The following is a 24,429-nucleotide window of genomic DNA, read 5'->3' as shown; positions in this document are numbered from 1 at the left end:
ACTACAAAAAAACCCTTATTCTTGCTTGCATTAAATCAGATGAATAGAGGTGTGTTACAATTGCTATCTCTATCTAAGATCAACCTGCAAGTGAATAACCTATCTCTCTACTCAATGAGAAGCTCTGATGCAAACTTACTGAATTTCTGCCTCAGCTTGAGTGTAACAACCATGGTGAAAATTACATGTAATAAAAGTTAATAAAGGAAAAATAATAACCACGGTTGACGGGACACTTATTCCAAGCTGAATGTTGGGAAAAACATCCTAGTGAATGTTCACTTGGTTTATTATGGCTTAGGAAATTGGCAAAGAAAATGGTAAAGGCTTTGGAAAGGAAAAATGGCATTTTGGCACATTTATTTATGAAAATAATGGAAATTAGGAGAAAAGGAAGGTGAAAGGTCACAGGTTGCATGTGAAGAGGAAATTGAAGGAAAATAATGGAAAATGAATAAAATGGAGGTCTCATTGATAAAAAGACCTCTTAGGATTAGTTTGTAACCTTTTGTTAGTTTAGTTTTGGATCTCTCTTATTATTCTCTCTTTCTCTCACTCTTGAACACATATTTTTCTTGGAGCACTTTGGCATTGGATCAAGAAAGGAAAAGAAGGAAAAACGAAGGAAGGAGAAAGCAAGGAAGAGCAGGATCAAGCAGTTATAGCAGTATTCTTTGCAGGTATCAAATTTCATTTTCCTTTCTAGATTTGGCATGAATAGTAATGCATGTGTTTCTGTTGTTGTTATGGCATGGGTTTTTCTAGGTGTGACAATGTTTTCAGCCTAGCCTTTCCATTTCCAGATAGCCATGGTGTGATGGGGTTCTCATGTTTTGGTTGAGATGGATTGTCAGATGGATTCGAAGCTGAGTGAGGTGGATCTCCGAATAATAGAGCACATGGCATAGTGGTCTCCGAATAGAAATGTGGATCATGGTAAAGTCACTGGCCTGGTAACCCCTGATCCAAGCTATGGTTTTCGGTGAAGCTGGGATTGTGTTTCCTTGGTGGGCCTAGGAATCCTTGTCGGTGAATTGTAGGATATACGGTAAAGCAAAGAGATGGATTTTTCTCCATTGGGACTACTAATCCCAGGTTGGGATATGAGGTAAAGCCTAGAGAGTGGATCTCGGTTTAGGGCCTAGTGATCTAGTGTGGATTGTGGCAAAGCTTGAGAGACTAGGAGACAAGAAAATTCCTCATGGTGTAGGTGAAGAAATCTGGTGGCATCCATGCTTGTTTGGCCTAGTGATTGGGTGGACTTCATGGTAAAGCCTGTTATTACATGTTTATTGTGTTGGCCTAGTGATCCGTGATGGATTACGTTAAAGTATGGTTTCTATTGATGAGGGTGAGGTGGTTTATCCTCGGGATTCCCTTGTTGGTTCTTTTGGTTTGAGTGCCACATTCATGCTTGGAATATGGCATGGGGGTGAATGGATGAAGAGAGAATTGGCTCAGCCATTATATGGTTGGGTAGAACATGGTAGTCCCATCCTAGGTTTGGATTTTGCATCATCAATATGAGGTTATTTCTCCTTTTATTTCCATGAGTGTTATATTGGTTTATATGTGGATCATATTGTTGTGGTTTCCTTGGTATTTCGGTTGCTATTATGTTGGTTATATATATGTTTTATGAAAGTGGCTATGTATGGATCTCATCCTGTTTTCACATGTAATTGAATGAATAATGTATCTATGACCTAATAGATGATAATGCAACAAATGATATAAGGGAACAATGCTTCATAACGATTCTCAGATAACTATGAGACCCCTATGCTTAAATTTGTTGTTTACACATGTAGATTACATATTCATGATGTGTTTAACGAAATTCCTATCATGGCTAGTAGGGGTCCGGTTAAGGGCTTGTTCAAGTATTTACATTTGCATCATTGTTTCTCTATTATCTTTATGTTCTGAAGGTGTCATTCAATTCTAGGAAGTAACCTGGGCTTTGGACCTAAAAACGTGGCTCAAATCCCAGGGATATTGGCACAACACTAGGAAAAATAGTCCCTGGATGCTGGCATGCCTTGGCATGAAAGCGTCTATAGCCTCTTGGATGCTGCCAACACCATATCATGGGAGCGTCCAAGGGTTAAGTGGTCTAAAACCTCAGTGGGACCCAGGGGTTAGCTATCTGAGTGGTTGGGATGGTTCCTAGGAGTCTTGTAGCTGATGTGGAAGGTTTGTATGTTGTGTTTTCGTCGATTCCACTTCCTTAAGGTCACATAGGAGGTTGAATCCAATCATAGTAGCCTCTCATCACATGTTTACTTCGATTGGTCAATTACTTGGGTAGATGTTGGAGGAGGGTGTTATAGAGTGGTATTAGAGCATGGTTCACCCCTTTAACTAGATGGGCAGTGTGTTGGTCATGCATGTTGAACCTCAGAATTACCCTCTCCTTGATTGCTTTTCTTACCTTTTTCCCTTGCTTTTCCATAAAATTATAGATCCCAATCATTGATAAATGATAGGTTTTGTCTTAAGGAAGGCATTAAATGATTGACATGTTATATTTTTATGCTTTTTCTATTTGAATAATTTTTTTAAAATTAGCTACAGAACGCAGCCTATTTTGAAGCTAACTGTGTATTATATAGCTACTTCCATGGGCTAGCAGGTTCCAGGTGTCAAATGAAGAATCTAGCCACATGGGCATATCTAGAATCGTCTCCACATGGATTTTATCCTATTCACCCAACCCAAATCAACAAGGAAGCAAGCTCAAGATTATAGTCAAAGGTGGAGTCAAACATATGATACCCGGAAGCAGTAAGACTCTTCTTCTGCTTTTTTGTGGTTAATCAATAAATCTAACAGTTCTGTTGCAAGCATTAACTCGGATCAGCCACCTGTGTTACTGGTTCTGTTGCAAACATCTCGCTCAACTTTAAGCCACCTGTAGCTGATCAAACGTTTACACAGTTTTGTCGTAATACGTATAAGCCACCTATAGTTAATTTTCCTCAAAGATAGTTATGATTATTTCCTTTTAAATACTCGTAGTACAGAATCGAGGGGGGTTCGAAGAATTTTATGTATTAAGTTCATACTTTCCGCTCTGTATTTTGGACTTCGTTCTTTTCTATAATATAAGTCGTGTGTTGACCAATGATTGTTTAAGAGAGCATTTTTAATTAGTTAGCAGCTCAACCTAGTCAGTTGCAAAGGGCCCCTACACTAAAGGAGGTTTTCTTTCCATTCATTTTTTGTTTAGTTTTAATTTCATTACTTTGCTTTTAGCAGTTTTTCTAACTTAGGTTGATTTATTTTAGTTTTGATCAATAGCATAATGTTAAAACTCAATTGTGCAGTCTTGTTCTTCCAACACATTTCATGAAAGGAAACGATTTTGTTTCTAAACAAAGTAAGGTTGAAACAATAAGAATGCACTGTTGTCTATCTTACTCATTGTTTTGTTATTTATTTCCTAGGACAAATTTGGAAATCCACTATGTTAATGCATGTTTTTAAACACCATTCCAAGTTGATACTCATCTTAAACTAAATGGTTAAACATCCACTTCACACAATGGTTGAAATCAAACAGTTACCTTCTGCATGTTTCATTTAGTTCTCTAGATCATGAAGTACAGAAAGTTGCTAGTATCCCATCTGAAGAAGGTTATCTTTCAAAATTGAAGGTTAGAGTAACTAGAAGTACTTCAGTTGATTTCATACTCTGTATTTAGTTCAACATGCATTACAAATTCACCCTTAATTTTAAGAAATAGATTCATGACTTAGGATTAATGGTGAGATAGGATAGATGCTCTGTTTTCCTTTCTTTAAATTAGGTTTTGACTAGCTTTAGCTCTTGGTTCACCTTTAGGAAGTTAGATTAACTTAGGAACATTTTTCTTCTTTTAAAAGAAAATTCATTAGATTCACTTAAGTTTATCATAGTTCAAATTGTACATCATTAGGAATCAAAGAACAGAAACCCCCTAAACAATATAAAATACAAAACAACGAAGTAAGAAAGGTTAACTAAGCACATATAGTGCACTACACTTCATGAGCTTACAAACCTCGGTTAATAATTTATGCAAGAAATTTAGGACTCTAAATTGGCTAAACATTTTGGTGCCATTGTCGAGGAAATGTAAATTGGGTAACCACATCTCTTACATCTAAAAAAAAGATATGCATAGAGAAAGAGACTCTAGGGGTAGATTTATAGCTAGAGGCAAGAGTTCAATTCCTACAACACCACCTACTCCACCAAGACTAAGAAGAGATACTCCTCCATCTCAAGCTTATACTCCTAGCCATAGATCTCCTGAAGTTCTAAGGTTATAAATTCAATCAAGAGGATCTCCTACTTCATCTATTGATGCAACCCTAGAGGAGAAAAATCTTAGATCTCTAATAGAAGAAGTATCCTTTTTTCACCTCCATAGGGGAACATATTTTAGTTGAAGAATTAAGAATACCTAGTGAGGAAGAAGAAGTAGAACCTCTCTCCCACATACCATTAATAGAGGAACTAGAGGAAGAAAAATTAACCTTGCAGGTTGAATCTTATATTGACTCTGAAGAAACTATAATGGCAGAAGAAGGAGAGGATGGAGAATTCACACTGTTTAGAGGAGGAGGAGGTAGAGGAAGAGGTAGAGGAAATAATGGAGAAGGCAGAGGAAATAATGGAGGAGGTAGAGGAAATAGGGAAGTTGATAATTCTTTTGGATTCCCTATAGTTGATGAAGAAACAAATGCCACAATGAAAAATATCTCACCTTCTGTCCTCCCAAATTTCCATGGGTTAAAAAGTGAAGATCCTGAAACATTTTTATTTGAATTTGAAGTCTTGTGCAGAACTTATGATTATTTAGAAGACTCTCAAAAACTTAAGTTGTTTCCTTCAATGTTGAAAGGATTTGCTTTAAAGTGGTTCATGGGGTTGGTCACTCAGTCCATTAGAACATGGAATGACATGAAGAAAGTGTTTTTGGACAGGTATTTGGATTATTGCATGCCCATCAATCACAAGGATGAAGTGTTCAAAATGATGCAAAGAGAGGATGAAAATTTAGAGGATTTAATTGAGATATTCAACTATAACTTGAAAAGAGCAAAGATGGATAACTTAGGTGAAGATACCTTAAAAGCTCTTATGTTAAAAGCCATTAGAGATGAGTGGATAGATATCCTTAACATGATGGGGAAGAGAGATATCTCTCAACTCCCATTAAGTGACATAGGAGAATTATGTGTTCATCTCTCAAGAAGAAAATCCAAAATTGGGAAAGGTCCAAGAGATCCTTCTCTTGTTAGAGTGAATAAATTTGCAACTGGATCAGTGAGTACGGCATAAATTGGGAATATGCTTGATGAATTCAAAATAGATGTTCTAGGGAGCCTTAGCGAACAAATAAACACCCTTAAGTTACAAAATAAGCAGAAAACTGAGGCTAATGCTCTGGCTATTTTCTGTCCCAAATGCAGAAAGAAGCATGCTTTAAGAGAATGCCCTTTAGATGAAAAATTCATAGAGACTTGTGTGATTTGTTCAGAAAACCATGAGATGAGAAGTTTTCCTTCAATCCTTGGTCTGAAGGTTGTTTTTCAAGAAGAAACGATTTCAAATCCAACAGAGTCTCTTTGCTTTGTCTCTAGAAGACCTTGGCAAGGGCAACAAAATCAGGGTTTTAACAACCAAATGTATATGTAGCCCCCTCCAAATTGGAATTATGGGCAACAACTTTGGTCTCAATCTCAATCTCAAACTCAACCTTGGGCTCAAGGAATACAAAATCCTTAAGGAAGATTTTCTCAATACTATCAATATCCTTCATCATATCATAATTATCCTCCCCCACAAATTCTGCAACAAAATCAGTAGCCACAACTTCAAAATCATAGTCCTCAACTTTCACTACCATTCTCACAACAAAACCAGCAACCTCAACTTCAAAACCAAAATCCTCAACTCTTACTACCATTTCAGCAGAGACCAAATCAGCTACCTGCCCAATTATTACCAAACCCCAACAATAAAAATCCTCAGAATACCTACATGGTAGAAGGAAAACAATTTCCAACTTATATGATCACTCCTCTAGATCTCAATGATGTTCAAATAAGATCTGGTTGGATATTAGAAAAGGAAAAGCCTTCTGTAACTATTCAGGAACAAGACAATTCTAAGGAAGATTCTCTACAACCCAATAAAAGTTTTGAAGGAACATCTCTCCAAAACCAAAATACTGAAAATGAAAAACAGAAAGAACCAATAAACTCAACTCCTATCATTGAGCCGCCAGTATCTACTTCTACACCTCCTTTTCCTAAAAGATTACAAGTTGATAGAGGGGTACAAAAGCAGATTATGTTGCCTAATTATGATTTTCTAGATGAATTGAAAAATGTCTGTGTCAAAATCCCTTTGTTACAAGCCATTAAGGAGATTCCAATTCTAGCTTAAAAAATAAAGGAGCTAAGCATAAAGAAACCAGGAAGAAAAACAAAAGAAATAAAAAGAATTCAGCTGGTAGGAAAAATAGCAGACATAATGATGGGAAAAATTGCCATACAAAAATATGTAGATCCAGGAAGTCCAATTGTAAAAACACATATCAATCAAAAATTTCAGAGTGAAGATAGCAAGAAGAGTTATAGATCTCCAATAACTATTTATCCTTTCACAAAGCTCTTCTTCTATCATCATTCAAATTGGTCCTGATGATGGATCCCTATTGGGATTTGAAACGTTGACAGAAATATGGTTTCTACTATGGATACTCCGAGACTAAGCTCAAAAGAAATGAACCATAGATGCCTAAAATCTAGAATCATTTCCCTGTATGGAGGGGATACATGGAGTGAAACTATTTTACTCAAAAATTTCAGAGTGAAGATAGCAAGAAGAGCTGCAGATCTCCAATAACTATTTATCCTTTCACAAAGCTCTTCTTCTATCATCATTCAGATTGGTCCTGATGATGGATCCTTGTTGGGATTTGAAACGTTGACAGAAATATGGTTTCTATTATGGATACTCTAAGACTAAGCTCAAAAGAAATGAACCACAGATGCCTAAAATCCACATATCAATGGAGTTGAAATTCTGAATACATTGATTGATTTAGGAGAAGCAATAAACATCATGAGCAAACAAAGCATGGAACAACTCAAGCTTCCTAATCTTCTTTACACACCCACATTACTGCAATTAGCAGACAGATCTGTAATCAAACCAGATGGTGTGTTAGAAGATATTTCAGTGTCCTTAGACTCTTGGGAGTACCCTGTTGATTTTATGATCCTAACCCCAAAGAGCAATCTAGGAGGATAGCCACTTATACTAGGAAGACCTTTGCTGGCCACAGCTAATGCATTCATTAGCTGTAGATATGGTAATATGTATATTTCTGATGGTAATTCAACTAAGAAATTCACTCTATATCCTCCAGCAAGAACAATCACAGAAATACAGACAAATAATGGATTGATGATGAAAATGACATTCAGCCTCTCTTTACTATTTCAAAAATTAGTGAAGATAGTCAAATCTTGAATACAATGGAAAGTTTTGAATCATCTCCAGAATATGAACATGATCAATTTCAAGAAAAATCCAATATTGAATATTTGTCATCTAGGCAGATGTCTCTTTATTCTATGGAAGAATTTGGTAGCTCTACAGTTGAAATCTTTCCAGGGAGAACATTGAACATAAACAATAACTTGGAGAAATTACAATGGGAAAAGCTAATCAAAACATTACAACAACATTCTGCTGCATATGCATGGGAATATACTGACATGAAAGGAATTAGTCCTAAGACTTGTATACATCACATCTACATTGAGGAAAATTGTAAACCTATCAGACAATCTCAAAGAAGGATGAATCCAAATCTTAGGGAAATTGTGAGAAAAGAGCTGCAAAAACTGCTGAATGTAAACTCCATTTACCCAATTTCAAACAGCCAATGGGTTTCCCCTCTAGTGATTGTGACTAAAAATAATGGTAAATGGAGGGTATGCATTGATTATCGAGAATTGAATAAAGCTACCCTTAAAGATCATTTTCCTTTGCCCTTTATAGATCAAGTGTTAGATACATTAACAGATAAGAAGTATTTCTCATTCTTGGATGGTTTTAGTGGTTATAATCAAATTTAGGTGGCACATGAAGATCAAGATAAAACCACATTTACTTGTCCATGGGGAACCTATGCCTACCGAGTACTTCCTTTTAGATTGTGTAACACACCTGCAACATTCCAAAGAGCAGTACTAGGATTTTTTTTATGATCTAATACATGATTGTGTAGAGGTATATATGGATGATTTTATAGTTTATGGGAATACATTTGAAGAAGCTTTAGAAAATTTGTAAAAGGTTCTGTTACACAGTAATTTGTCACTGCCTTCCTATCAGTCACCCTGCTGTGTCAATCACTAAGCTTCATGCCTTCTGAACTAGCCCAGAAACCCATTTTTCTAAAGTTTTATGCATCAGCGCGTCTGTTTGAAAAATATCCGCGATTATTGGCGCTCCATAGTGTATTCAATGCGCTGACAGCTCGGAAGGACATCACTTTTCCGCGCTGGTCGCCAGCGCGCCTTTCCCATGTGCTTCCGCGCTGACATGACTGTCCCAGTTATGTAGACGCGGCGACATCGCGTCAGTTTCCTCATTATCCGCGCTGATCCAGTTTGGGCGAATTTGTTCAAACAACCAGCCTTCCAGATAACTCCAGGCTTGGTTGTTAGCTTTGTGAATGTCAACTCCCTTCTATGGCATGACTGTTCGACCCTTTGCAACCGTTCCCCTCAAGGATAAGCTCATCCTTCCACCCTTTTAGGAGACTCCTTCTCCTATATAAACTTCCACCATTACCATGAGCAGCTAGTTAGACATAGCTTGGATTGTATAGAGCTTATAGTGCTCAGATTGCTGCTACTATAGGTATTTGGTGTGCTAGGTGTGGAAGTGATTGATTGCTTAGGGAAGGTTGTTTTGTGTTGCTTGTGTGAGAGAGAGAGTTGTTTGTCTTGGGAGAATCATCCTCAAAGGTGAATGCTTGAGATACATGCTGACTGGCCCCTCCTGAGAAGGTTACCGACGTCAGAACATTTGGTTGTACTCTTCTCTATTCTGATTAATAATAGATGATTGTTATTATTGTTCCATTCTCATTTGTACTTGCAATGGTGAAATGTGAATTACATCTTTTCTGACCGATGTATGGTTGCTTTTACTAGATTTCACGCTTGTGTTTGTTTCCTCTTCGTGTGTGCAGGTATCTATTCGCGAAGATCGCGGAGAATTGTGACCGGCCAAAGCGAAGGAGCGAAGGCAACATCTCTTCGTCAAACAACAGCGCTGGAATCCAAGTAGGTGATTTTTACCTCTTGTTTAATTGCAATTAGGAACATGCATAGCAGCATTGTTTAATTGTTGCTAGACCCTTGCTGGGCTAGTAGGGATCGCCTCTATCCGTAGAGGGGATTTACCTCTCCAACAATTTGGTGACTCCGCTGGGGATCAGCCTTTTTGTCTCTTGAGTCCACTTTTGTGTTTGACTTTGATTGGTCTTTTTTCCGAGATTTCGGGATTGTCTCTCTGCTTATAAACTTTCTGGGTACATTTGGGAAGTGTCTTGATTGTTAGAAGGCTTTTTGCTTTTGGTTTGGGAAGTTTTTATTTTGGCCTTGCTCGTTTTTGCTCTCAGCGCGTTTTAATTCCGAACAGTCGCGCTGACATCGCGACCCTGTTCTTTGGTTTTCTTTCCATCGCGCCTGTACGTCTAACAGTCGCGCTGACCTCGTTTTCAGAGACAGCGCGCTTAATACGTGTCCTTCCGCGCTGACATCACGTCCCCGCTTCTTTGTGATTTATGTCATCGCGTCTGTGTGTTTTATTTCCGCGCTGACCTCGTTTTTCCGAGACAGCGCGCTTTATTCCTGTTCTTCCGCGCTGACGTCGCAAAGTTGCTACAGGGATCCCCTTGTCAGCACCGAGTTGCTGAAGGCTACCCGCGCTGATCCTGTAAAGTTCATTTTTGACCAAATTGGCCTCCTGAACCTCTTGCTGTGACTTTCCCTTCTTCTCTCCGCCTGTCTGTGACTTGCTTTTCACTGTCTGAACTCTGGACTCCTTGATTGCGAAGTCTGGATCCATAGGTTTCCGTTTGCTTAGTTTTTGGTTTTGCGAACACCTTCCCTTTTGCTTTCGCTGCTTGGTTTGTGTTTACACCGTCACTTTTTCGATTGCTGAATGGTTTTGAGTCTCTAATTGACTGGTTGTAACTCTCCTCCTTCGGATGTTTGCCCTTTTCTGTTGATTTTGCACTCTAGCCCTAGGACATCTAGTGGCCATGTGTGTGTCAAGCCTTCCGTAGGGATCTTGTTTGCTTGTTTGATCAGCCAATTTCGGATTCGTTTGTGCACTTGTTCAGTAATTGTTGAAGTGCTTTGGGTCGTGTTTCCGAGTGTTTTTCACTTTCTCCTTGCTTGCAATCCTTGCTTGACTTGCCGAGCTTAGATGACATAGCTCGTGCGGAACTTGATCTTCTCATTGATTTGGAAATCGTTGTTGGGTGTTTTGGGAACTTTGTGTGCTTTCATTAGGCAATTACATTTTGCTTGGTGTTCTAGTTCCTCCAAATTATTTTGGATGCTTTGTGTCACTGAAAGAAAATCAAACTAGTAGCTTTGCTTTTAAAAAGTTGAAAAGGAAAAGAATGTTTCATTGATTTGCATTTTCAAAAGAAAAAGTTTCCTTTCCTTGCTTTTAGTTGCATTAGGCTGTTTGATTGATTGTGTTCGTTTTGCTTGATTGGAATCTCTTTACCCTTCCATAGCTAGAATTCATCAAACAAAATGATTCTCTTTGACATGTAGTTTGCATCTAGGTAATTGTGAGAGAACATACGATAGGACCTGAAATCGAAACTTAATCTCAAGATCAACTATAAAATGAACCGAATGAATCTAAAAACGCATTGGAACTAAACACAAATATCTAGAGGTCTAGGGTAGAGACGTGTTCCGGCGTCTTTAAACATAGTCACTGTTGTTTCACATTACGGTTGGGTGATTCCTCCTTCTATGACTCGATAGTGGTCTAACACGGACTGTGCTCCCACGTACCATCGCGTATATAGGGAGACCCCACTAGGCTTTTATCCTTGATCCATAGGAAGCCGAGTCTGCCGCCTTACGATTCGCAATGCAGTGAACACAGCATTCACGAAGATTGACCACCCGTACCCTAAAAAGTATTCTGTGGTTTTGCGAAAAGTCTGGCACACCTTTTACCTAGAATCTCCAGAGCAGTCACTTTTGATCTTTTTCAGACTCCCTAAATGAAAAGGTGTAAGTGAGCGTCTTGTCACTTCATGCTCATTAAATATTCGAAGGAGACTGGAGTCATTTTTTCGTCCTTTTCTCGACTCTTGAAACATGAAAAGGTCAAGTCTAATTCCAATGTCTTAAAAAATTTATTCGACCACGATAACATTTCCTGTTAGATCTTGTGTGCGTTAGTTTTGAGTAGGATTTTTATCGTTAGTTTGCTTTAGGTTTTCTAAGGGGTCTTGTCATCCTGGCTGACCCGTCAACTCCCGGTCCAAGCGATCAGGGTTCTCCATCTTCTGTTGCTCCAGAGGTACCAGTTGTAAGCGGTACTCTTCCCATTGTTCCGAGTATCCAGCCTATCAACGTACGTGCCCCAGGCGACGAAGATTATATAGAAGATTGGAATCCTATCTGGGAGCCCGATTATACTCCTCGTACCCCTCGTACTCCTCTCGGTATGTCGTCTCCGATGACTACTTCCCCTATGGATGAGACAGCTTCCAGCACCGGCGAGACGCCCGTGGTGACGGACATTGAGACTCCGATCCTGGCTTCCTCCCCGCTCCCTCCACGATATCAATCACTGAGGGATAGGTATGCCGCTAGAACGACTTCTACAACTATATGGGATCCTAGTCTTGCTGCCTCCACCGGGCCTTTTGTTTCGCAGCCCCTTAGTACACCCCTTATGACAGGGCTTAACACGCCCGTCACCTCAGTTCCCACTCAACCTACTGTCTGTGTAGCACGCTCGACTCCGGTCGTCAGTGCTGTACCAGTTTCCTCGTCTGAGATCCCTCAAGCTGGTTCCTTTGTTGGTGGAATTCCAGGATCAGGGCCGTATGATGCTTATGGGGAACCCATAACGAACCCGGATTACGAAGGTCCCTTCTTTTTCTATGATGAAAACGGTGAGTTCCTTGAGAGCGTCTCAGGCCTCCCTCATTGCCCTTTCGAAGAAAACGAGGAACCCTTGAATATCACGTACGATTACGCTACTCATATGTTCAAAGGGAACCGGGATCCTCCCAGGCAGCCCATAGGACCTCCCAATCAAGGTCAGCCATTCTACGTGCAAACCCCCCAAGGGCAACCACTTTATGGCCCGCCTGACCCAGAACAATCTGGGGGCCCACAGGGACAACCCTACCAGGGACAACCCTCGGCCATTGGAGGTCCGTCGTATTCATATCAAGGTCAACCTACTGGGTATCCAGGGCAACCTGGTACTCAGCAAGGTTACCTGACTGGACAAACCAGGCAGCCTTACGTTCAGCAAGGCCAACCCGGTTTCCAGCAAGGGTACCCATCTGGACAAACTGGGTCAGCTTATAATCCTCAAAATCAACCAGCAATCTAGCAGGGATACCCTCTTGGGCAAGGTGGGCAACCCTATGTTCAACAGGGTCAACCCACTGCTCAATCCATGAATCCTTCTGGGCAAGGGGGGCAACCTACTATACAGCAAGGCCAACCCTCTGCTCAGCCTATGCACCAAGGAGGGCAGCCTGCTATGCAGCAAGCCCAGCCCTCTGCTCAATCTGGTCACCCTGGGGGGCAAACGGTCCAACCTTCTATGCAACAAGGTCAACCCGCTGTCCGCCCTAATCGTCCAGCTGGACAAGCTGGCCAACCTCGGCGTCAACCAGCTATCCAGCCAGCTCAGTCATCCGTTCCGCAAAGACCACCCTTGGTGGCGCATGGACAACCTGGCGCCCAGCAAGTTTATCCTGCTGGCCAACCAGGCCCATCTCAAATCCAACCAAGTCAACCTTCGGGACAGATGGTTCAACCTCAGCCGGTTCAAGGACATTACCCTGGGCCTCAAACTCAAACAGGTTATCAACCTCCTTACCGAACGCAGCCTGCCTATCAGGCTCCGTATGGGGCCCAGCTACCATATGGCTACCAGCAACCCCAGGGGCAGAATCAGTTTGCTCCTTATCAAAATTATCAGCAACCACAGGTCACTCCTTACCAAAACTATCAATATGGTGCACCTGCGGGCCAAGCTGCTAATACATGGGGTGCTGGGGGGCAGTATCAGGGTCAATCGTCTGCATATGGACCAAATCCGTATGGACAGAACCCCTCTGGACAAGGACCCTACGCGCCCGGCCCTTTTGGGCCAGGCCCGTCGGGACAAGGTCCTTATGCGCCTGGCCCTTTTGGGCCAGGCCCGTCGGGACAAAGTTCTTATGCTCCAGGCCCTTTCGGGCCAGGTCCATCTGGACAAGATCCTTGGGGGCAACCACCATCTGGTTGGAACCCTCATACTGCCTCGAACCCTCAGCCTCGGATGTCCTTTAATCCTCAGCTGCCATTTTTAGCGACGTTGGAACTTCCGGACGTGTCCAAGTTAACAAATGATCCCATTTTGCATAATCCATATTGGCCGCCGGTCCCAACTAAAATACCTGGTGATTGTCCAAAGTTTGACGGCAAGGCAGGAGAAGACCCTCAAGCACATGTTATGACTTATCATCTTTGGTGTTCATCCAACTCATGGCTTGATGACTCTATCCGGCTTCGCCTCTTTCAGAGGACTCTCACCGGTGCAGCTGCGAAATGGTATATTGAGCTGAATCGCGGTATGTTTCAAGACTTCAACTCGTTAGCTATGGCATTTTTAACCCATTTTCAGTTGCCCATTCGGTACGAGACTGGGACTAATCTCCTCACGTCTTTGAAACAGGACACGGCCACGCACATCTCTGATCATATTCATGAATGGAGAAGGCGTCGTCGTTTGATCAAATTCTGGATTCCTGATCAACTCCTGACCGACTGGTTTACAACCTCCTTTGTGCCCAAAATTGCAAAAGATATTGCCATGGGAGTGTGTGTAACTGAAGAGCAAGCGATCGCGCGAGCTCAGTACCTAGACTTAGTTTATTCTCAGTCAGGTACTCTATATGAGTATTTTCCAGATGCTCCGAGGCCTGGACAGACCAAGGCTCTGCCGAAACCATCAGTAGATGGAGTCATTGGCTCTGTCAATTCGTCGTCGAAAAAATCCTCCGCAAACCCTGGAAAGCAAAAGCAAAATGCTTCCAACGAAAATGCTTCTCAGGGCCTATCAAATTCTGTTAGTACCTCAGAGGTTAACGCCGTTTAGTCCACCGCGGCGGACAAATCCTTGAAAAGGAAAGGGAAGGGGAAAGGAAAACCGAAAAATGAGAATAAACAACCCAAGCAGGAACCTTCTAAAAATTCATCTGAAGATGGAGCCAAGCGAAAACCTAAGTATCCTTGCCTCATCTGTGAGGAAGATCACTATACCAAAGACTGCCCTAGGCGGTCCGAGGTTAGTCGGTTATTGAAAGGCGCTCCTGGACCTCCTGCCGTGTTGAAAGAACCTTTCCCTTCCCAACAGACGCATCAGGTGGCTGACCCCTCTCAGTCCTCTTCCTCGTTCGGTTCTCAAGTGTTCATGGCTGGCACCATTCCCATCCATGTTTCAACTCGAGCAAAAGATTATCCTTCTTCAGCCGGGAAAGAGCCGGAGATTCCCTCCAGTGCTCCTCCGTCCAGTTCTGGTCCCCTTCACATCGAACGACCCAGTGCTGAGACGATCCCCCGACCCCCTCCTAAAGGTGTACTCAGGAAGTCATCCTATAACCCCAATGCTCGTGCCGCCCAGCACTATAGCATTGTCGAGGACTTAGCTCAGGCTTCGTCCGCTATGTCCGCATTAGAAGTCCTCCAGAGCTGCCCCTCACAGAGGAAGTCCCTGCTATCAGCCATTGGTGGCATCGACCCGGCAGATTCGGATTTGATTACTTTTGATCTCGAGGGTTTTTCCCAGAGACTGCCTCACCAAGTAGCATTCCTTATCTAGGTCATCATTAATAGCAAAACGATTCATCGCACCGTTATTGATGAAGGCGCCTCAACCTGTATTATGTCAGTCGCTTGCTGGAAGGCTATTGGTTCCCCCGCTCTGAGTCAGTCTCCTACGACCCTAGAAGCGTTCGATGGAAGAGAATCTCGCCCTTACGGTATCCTCCAACGTTTACCCATTTCCTTAGAAGGCAAGACAGTCGAAGTAGAGGTGGAGGTCGTTGACGCAAATCTCACATACAACCTCCTCCTCGGCCGCAGCTGGACATATGCCATGCAGGCCGTAGCGTCCTCTTTATTTCGTGTCGTTCGTTTCCCTCACCAAGGAAAGATTGTCACGGTGGACCAGCTCTCTTTCTTCGCCTCTTCCTCCGAAGGTAATGTGCCATTTGTGGAGCATACCTCCAAGTCCTTAGAAAGTGTGGGAGCCAGACTTTTCAAAGATCCTGCTTTGATGGGAGTCTTTCCCCTCCCGCCTCCCAATTTCGCCTCTGTCAATATGATCTCTGTACGTTCAGATCCATGGGTTCTTCCTCCCCCGAATCAGGAAGACTCTTGGGGCGATATGATGCCATTGAGTCCCGCCGAGCTCAATTACATCGAGATTGTCGCTGCATCGGCTCCACCCCCTGAACCTGCTTTTCCAAGTAGCGTTCTCGATTCATATGATCATTTCCCATGGTTAGGAGATGAGCCTACTCCGGACCCTTTGAAAGAGATTTTTCCGTCCGATGAGGCCATTATAGAGACTATGTCTCTAGAAGAGCTCCCTTGGTCAGATCACCACCATCGCTCTTCATTTCTCCCTCCCCATCCGGAAATGGCCGCATGTCTCGAGCGGTTTGCTTCATGTGTCCCATCTCCGCCTCTCCAAACACCTATCTAGCTATATCAAGTGTCGTCGGAGGGCAATTTGGGAAATATAACGCAAACCCAGCCAATCGACATCTCTGTCAAACCAGGGATTGTCGAGCATATTCATATTGGAGTCACCTGTACTCCAGAGGAAGTTCAGCTTTATACCGCTTTATTTCGTGAATTCTGGGATGTCTTTGCATGGTCTTACGAGGAAATGCCCGACATCGACCCTAGTATTGTGGTGCACGAAATTCCTACTTATCCAGGCACCAAACCTGTTCGTCAGCGTTTACGTCCTGTGCACCCTCGAAAGGCAGCAGCCATCAAGGCCGAGGTTGAAAAGCTTCTTCGAGCTGGTTTCATCTATGCCATTCCTCTCACGGAATGGGTATCTAACATAGTCCCTGTGAATAAAAAGCGGGGTACTATTCGGGTCTGTGTTGACTACGCGATATCAACCGCGCCTGTCCAAAAGATAACTTTCCTACGCCTTTTATTGATCAGCTTATTGATGACTGCGCAGGAAGCGAGATTTATTCCTTTATGGACGGCTTCTCTGGTTACAACCAGATCAACATAGCCCCCGCAAACCAGCACAAGACAGCTTTCATTTGTCCTTGGGGTACCTTTCCTTATAAAAAGCTCCCTTTCGGTCTCAAAAATGCCGGTGCCACTTTCCAGCGCGCGATGTCGTATGCTTTTCATGATATCCGACACATCGTACAGCCTTACCTGGATGACCTCCCAACTCATTCAGCTAAACGTCAAGACCATCCATCTCATTTACGCGAAATCTTCCTCCGCTGTCGACACTATCGTATTCGACTTAATCCGCACAAGTGTGTCTTCTGCGTGGAAGCTGGCCGACTACTCAGGTTTATCGTCTCTCGGGAAGGCATCCGTCTAGATCCCCTGAAAGTCGAGGCCATTTTGAATCTTCCTCCCCCTGCCTCTTTGCAGCAATTGCAGAGCTTGCAAGGGAAAGCTAATTTTCTCAGACGATTTATCCCGAATTATGCCGAGGTGGCTAAAGGCTTCACGCGATTATTAAAGCGAGACACACCCTTCCGTTGGGATGCCATCGCCCAGGAGTCTTTTGAGCGCCTTAAAGACCTTCTCATCTCAGCTCCGCTCTTAAGACCTCCGAACTATCACCGCGACTATATTCTCTATTTAGCTGCTGCTGACACCACCATCGGTATGGTTCTAGTGCAGGACGATGATGTTGGCACCGAGCATGTTATCTATTATCTTAGCCGCAACCTTCTGGATACGGAAACTCGCTACGCATACGTCGAAAAGTTGGCATTGGCAGCTGTCTGTGCCATCCAACGATTCCTGCATTATATCCTGTTGCGCACAACGACCGTGATCTCTGATTGCAACCCCATGACATACATTTTGTCACGTCAGCTGCTGGGGGGCAAATACTCGAAGTGGATTGTAATCCTCCAAGAGTTCGACTTGGAATTCACTGCAGCCAAGTCTAAGAAATCTCTGGTCTTTGTTGAACTGCTCTGTTCCTTACCATCTAACTCTGCACCATCCCCCTCAGAGGAGCATATTCCAGATGAAACCTTGTTTCTCATCAGCACCCTCGACCCGTGGTACGGGGATATTATCGTATATTTACAGACGTCTTCGTTCCGTCCCAACGTATCGAAAGATGCTCGACGACGAATTCGTCACCAAGCTCAACCATATCGTATCTTGGGGGATACCCTGTACCGCCTCGGCGTCGATTCTGTTCTTCGTCGATGCTTAACTCTCGAGGAGGCCGAGCGAGTCTTGAATGACTGCCACTCCGGCGCTTGTGGCAGCCATATGTCCGGATATGCTACCGCTCAGAAGATCCTCCGGGCTGGTTATTTCTGGCCTTCCATCTTCAAGGATTGCATCCTTGCTATACGTGCATGTCACGAATGCCAGGTTTACCACCGGAAGATGCGTGCACCTGTTGCACCACTGCACCCTGTTGTAACCGTAGGTCCATTTGCCAAATGGGGCATCGATTATACATCCTGTAACCCTCGTTCGGCCGGGGGGCATGGGTACATTATCGTTGCTGTGGATTATTTCACCAAGTGGGCCGAAGCGATGCCTACATTGAATGAAGACGGTCACACAGCGGCGCAGTTTTTATTCAATCATGTTATCACTTGTTTCGGAGTCCCTCAGGCTATTGTTACAGATCATGGAAAGCATTTCCGAAATCATATGATGACGGAACTAACGTCCCAGCTAGGCTTGCGCCAAGATAGTTCGTCACCGTACTATCCACAATCTAACGGTCAACTTGAAGCCGTGAACAAAGTTTTGATCACCATGCTTCAGCGCACTGTCAATACGCACAAGTCTAACTGGCACCTTATGCTTTTCCCAGCCTTGTGGACCTACCGGACTGTCGTGAAGGATGCCACCGGTTTCACTCCTTTCCAGTTGGTTTATGGACTAGAGGCTACCCTTCCCATCGAATGCGAGATTCCTTCATTAAAATTAGCTGTCGAGTTACTCCCCAACACCACTCCGGTGGAGGAACGGCTTCTTTACCTAGAACGGTTAGACGAGACTCGTCGTTTGGCTTCTCTGGCTATCGAAGCACAGAAAAAGAGAGTCAAGGCTCACTTCGACCAGAATATTCATCCTCGTTCCTTTGTTGAGGGAGATTTAGTACTGCTCTACGATCAAGCTAAGGATAAGCTGGGGGCAGGAAAACTCGAATCTATGTGGTTAGGTGCCTACATCGTGAAAAGAGTTTTACAAAAGGGCGCGTATGAGTTGATTGATTATGAAGGAAATCCTCTTGACAAGCCCCGCAACGGGCTGTATCTAAATAAATATTATGCATAACTTCGCACACTCACTTTGTATATACGTGTGTTTTGTGTGTTGTGCATGTTTTCATTTTGCCTTGGTGTGCAAGCGTGTTTTCCTCTTATTGTGTTTTCTTCTTCTTGTGCAGATGTCTAGTGCACCTTATGTTGGTTTCGCTGATGGCGCCTGCCGTAGTACTTGCAATTTGTCATCTGCGGCGTGGGTGATCTACGATCCTCATGGAGAATTGTTAGACCTTCAGGGGGTCTGCCTAGGTCGTACCACTAACAACGTTGTCGAATACAGCGCTGTAATTGAATTACTCGCCGAAGCGGTTGACCTTGGCATCCGCGAACTAGTGGTGAACCTGGACTCCCAGCTAGTTGTCCATCAACTCAACGGGCAATATTCCATCAGAGACCAGCGCATATTAAGGTTGTACCTACGTGTAAGATTGTTGGAACAGAACTTTGATTACATTACTTATCAACACATTCCGAGACGATTAAATACGTTGACTGACGCATTGGCCAATCATGTGTTAGATAGACATTTGCGTAACAGATAAACATCATGCAAGAAGACATAGAAAGCATAATAAAGTTAAGCATATGTAAATAAATCATTTCAAGCGTAGTTTGCATATAGATGCTTTTTAGCTTGCATCAAAAAATGTAAAATCCCTGGGTCATGTGTCGTGCAAATTCATACATAAGATCACAATTGTATTGAATAAATGCATAACATAAACAAAACATCATCACATGTAACAATGATCCATCCAAAAACCGGTATGTATATATATATATCGTGTGGCGCACTAAGGCGCTCAAAAATAAGTGTATATGTCCATGTCTGAGTCATGAGTCTCAAAATAACAGTGGAAATAAAGCCTAGGCGACTATTCGGCTGGATGATGCTCTCTGTAGTACACAGCTACTCGTGCCACCCGCCTCAGAAGGCGGTGTACCCTGGGTTGCACCCCCACTGTGTGGATCTGATGCTCTATGGGGACCTCCTCGACCCCCTGGTAGTCAGGCACCCCCTCCAGCAACCCCTCAAGGTTGCGAGCCACAGCCTCTGACGTATCAACCCCTGGAGGGGCTAAGGCCAGGACCCCACCTCCCTATCCTTCTCTCCATGCCGTGGCAGCCAGGCCAACCGGTCTAGTAGGCCCCACATCTGCATACCATGACATTTGTTAGGACATGTACATAAAAAAAAATATATCCAAAAAACATTTAAAAAATTCAAAAGTCAAAGTGTTATACCTGCATCATCCCACTGTTCACCTAGGGGCAGTACCAGATCAGGGTCATTGCGGAAATCCATGCCCGCATATGGCCAGTCCTCCACAAAGATCTCCTGCTGATCCAGCCAGTCTCGGAAAAATGCTCCCCAGCTATGTGGCCGGCCGCCACCTCCGCGTGGCATGATTCGAGCCCATCGTGAGGCCCTCGTCTCCCGAGGATCCCTGGGAGCATCCACGGCCATCGTCTGCAGCCGCATGGCTGGCACTCGCTCTAGAATGAGCGGGACTAAGATGGACCCGTAGCCGAACTGTTTCGTCTCCCCGCGACGACAGTTGCTCAGCTGCCTCTTCATGTTATTGGTCACTGTTGTGCACCAATCAAACACTGTAGGCTCAAGGCAATCGAGAGCTAACAAGAGATGAGTCTTTGAGGCCTCGTGGTTGGCCATACTACCCGCTGCCCGGGTCACCATGAATAGAATGGTGCGAAGCACTATGTTTCCCACTGTGGGGATTGCTACTTTCCCACTTCGCGCTTTCTCAGCCTCCGGACATACCCGAGCCATCAGATCATCTAGCGTGCCGCCGCTAGGTCACTGCCCCTCTATGATGGGCCTCGCACCTCGGCGTGACAGCCCAGTCAAAAAGAAGATATCCATGTGGTCAAATTCGATATCCTGGCCCCGGATAGTGAATTTCATATCCACCGGGTTCCATGCCCTGATCAGTAGCTCGAGAAGATCATGCTGAGCTCTTAGGCGAGGTGTGAGGAAAAATTTCATAAAACCGCAAGCCCGCATGGCATTGCAGCAATCCACATTTGCCCAAGCAGCAATATCTTCGACATCGTGCACTCTTTCCTGCCATTGGAAAGCCATTACGTCCTGCAGAAACCATGAAAAGAAATTAGAAGTGCTGGAATTGGATTTTTTACGTCCAAATTAAAATAAAATAATTTTTCCGCGCCAGCGCGGCTGTTTTAAAAACAGACGCGCTGGCCATGACAGCCCTTTGTTAATTTTCGAGGTCAGCGCGGAAGAACACGGGTTTTCCGCGCTGACCCAAAGTTGGCCACGTTTTGTCCTAATTCGGCCAGCGCGGACCCGCGTGGGATATCCGCGCTGACCGAGAGCACATCCATGCACCAAGAATTCGCCCGATTGGGCAGATTCGACCGCTAAAATTCTACCAAAAACAACCAAAATGCAGGGCAAAGGAGCGAGAACCTACCTGGAGGAAGCGGTTCGAGAAATGGTGTCCGTACGGGCTGGAAATCACTCCGTCAACTTTCTGGCTTCTCCACGTCCTTCACATCCAGAAATGGTAAAATGGTAAAAATGAGTTTTCACCCTCTTCTATTTATAGCAAAAACTCATAAAATTGTCATATTTTTGGGTTTTTGCCATCTTTTGCCATAAAATTAGCCCTAGTTTTGTCAAATACATGTTTTAATATGTTTTTTACGCATATCGAATGGATTTATGCGGGTAGTGCTCTTGTGCAGGTTTGAATAAACGGTGAAAGTTATCATGGTCCTGAAATCACTTAGCCCCAACAATGTCGTCTTTGAGCTCTTTTCCGACATAAAACGAGAAAAGATGGCCGAGCCTCCTTTCAACTCGTTAAAGGGAACGAGAGGCGGTCATTTTCAGCTCTTTTTCCGACCGTATAACTTAAAAAGATTGTCGGGTGTTTGTCGTTTCGCACTCGTTATTGGTTCTAAAATGACATGTTTTCGACCGCTTTTTTACTTTTTCGGGTCAAGAACACTATTTACGAAAAGTACTCCTCTATCGTAATGGTCGGGCGGTTCTTTCGGGCATTGTTTTATACTTTTTCGGGCTCGAGAGACACAATTGTACGAAAAAGGACCCCCCTGGAGTCTCCTTTTCTGCTGTCTTTTCAGACTCTCTAAACAAGAAAAGACGCCGAGTTTTTCCTTTGTTAGGCTCGTTAAACACTTGATGACATCGGACATTGTCAAAATGACACTCTTCAAGCATATGCTATCCCCGTCAAGCTTGTCATCCAAAAATAACCGGGGTACCTGCCAGAAATGGTGGGGAAAATGGAACAGTAATCATAGTCGTGTCGGCAGTATGTCGCTCTTGAACATGGCACTCTTCTGCTTCGTGTCTGGGTGGGATCATCTCATCTTGCTTTTCACTGGCCTCCGGGGGTTTGGGTTATCCTATTCGACCTCTCATCTACCCATTGCCATCATCACTATACCCTTTGCTCATTTGATGTCAAATACTGCCAAACCCGCTACAGTGCCGCCGATATGTTCAAGAGAAGTTGACCTCTGCAATAATACAACCTCATCTGCCATCTCACACAAATCATTTTTCCTCTGTCTCGTGTCAATGATGTGGGAAACATTATGGCCCACCTTCGATCAAGGTCCCTTCCTGTCGACTTCAGCTCATTATCCGGGAAGGTGACTTAGAGACTCCCTTCAGGTGCCTTAGAACCTGCATGCCTCAATGGCAGGTTCTTCGTGTTCGACGCGAGGTTTACATCATTGGCCTCCGATCGAATGATTCCGTGGGTGTTCGACACCAGCTCATTGATTCACATGCCGCGGATTGTACCTATAGTACCTTGAGGGCCATTGTCATTATTGGTGGTACCTCTCGCGTCTGTTAACAGTTTTCATCATTGACTGGTAATCAGACGATGTTCATGCATGTTCGACTTCAACTCATATATTCACATGCTTGAATTTGTACTTTGTTCGGATCGGGACGGAGCGCAAGACCCTGGATCCCTGTCTGTTATGGTCCAGGTTGCGAGTTTGTGGATGATCATTACATGACTCATTGATGGATGGCTGCGCCCATACCTGAGTCTTCATGGATGGCTGTGACCATACCTTATCATTATTATGGTCTCTTTAGCTGGGTGGCTGCGTCCATTCCACAGACCTTTTCGCATGTCTTTGTGGATGGCTGCGCCCATGCCTAGACTGCATGTACTTGATTATCATAGATATTTCGGTCCTTCCTGGTGGTGTTCCAGTTCGGCGTGTGTTGTAAAGCATTTCACCCCTCCCACTCTCTCGGTCTTCATGCTTTAGGGGGCATCTGTTACACAGTAATTTGTCACTGCCTTCCTGTTAGTCACCCTGCTGTGTCAATCACTAAGCTTCATGCCTTCTGAACTGGCCCAAAAACCCATTTTCCTAAAGTTTTATTCATCAGCGCGTCTGTTTTCAAAATACCCGCGATGACTGGCGCTCCATAGTGTATTCCGTGCGCTGCCAGCTCAGAAGGACATCACTTTTCCGCACTGGTCGCCAGCGCGCCTTTCCCATGTTCTTCCGTGCTGACATGACTGTCCTAGTTATGTAGACGCGGCGACATCGCGTCAGTTGCCTCATAATCCGCGCTGATCCAGTTTGGGCGAATTTGTTCGAACAACCAGCCTTCCAGATAACTCCAGGCTTGGTTGTACAATCAAACAATGCTGCTATGCATGTTCCTAATTGCAATTAAACAAGAGGTAAAAAGCACCTACTTGGATTCCAGCGCTGTTGTTTGACGAAGAGATGTTGCCTTCGCTCCTTCGCTTTGGCCGGTCACAATCCTCCGCGATCTTCGCGAATAGATACCTGCACACACGAAGAGGAAACAAACACAAGCGTGAAATCTAGTAAAAGCAACCATACATCGGTCAGAAAAGATGTAATTCACATTTCACCATTGCAAGTACAAATGAGAATGGAACAATAATAACAGTCATCTATTATTAATCAGAATAGAGAAGAGTACAACCAAATGTTCTGACGTCGGTAACCTTCTCAGGAGGGGCCAGTCAGCATGTATCTCAAGCATTCACCTTTGAGGATGATTCTCCCAAGACAAACAACTCTCTCTCTCACACAAGCAACACAAAACAACCTTCCCTAAGCAATCAATCACTTCCACACCTAGCACACCAAATACCTATAGTAGCAGCAATCTGAGCACTATAAGCTCTATACAATCCAAGCTATGTCTAACTAGCTGCTCATGGTAATGGTGGAAGTTTATATAGGAGAAGGAGTCTCCTAAAAAAGTGGAAGGATGAGCTTATCCTTGAGGGGAACGGTTGCAAAGGGTCGAACAGTCATGCCATAGAAGGGAATCGACATTCACAAAGCTAACAACCAAGCCTGGAGTTATCTGGAAGGCTGGTTGTTTGAACAAATTCGCCCAAACTGGATCAGCGCGGATAATGAGGAAACTGATGCGATGTCGCCGCGTCTACATAACTGGGACAGTCATGTCAGCGCGGAAGAACATGGGAAAGGCGCGCTGGCGACCAGCGCGGAAAAGTGATGTCCTTCCGAG

This window comes from Pinus tabuliformis, chromosome Q (genome assembly GCF_031772625.1).
Source record: "Pinus tabuliformis cultivar Carrire ecotype Pingquan chromosome Q, CPIR1, whole genome shotgun sequence".
Classification (NCBI taxonomy): domain Eukaryota; kingdom Viridiplantae; phylum Streptophyta; class Pinopsida; order Pinales; family Pinaceae; genus Pinus; species Pinus tabuliformis.
The sequence above is the reverse complement of the archived record's forward strand: the minus strand, read 5'-3'. Positions refer to the sequence as shown.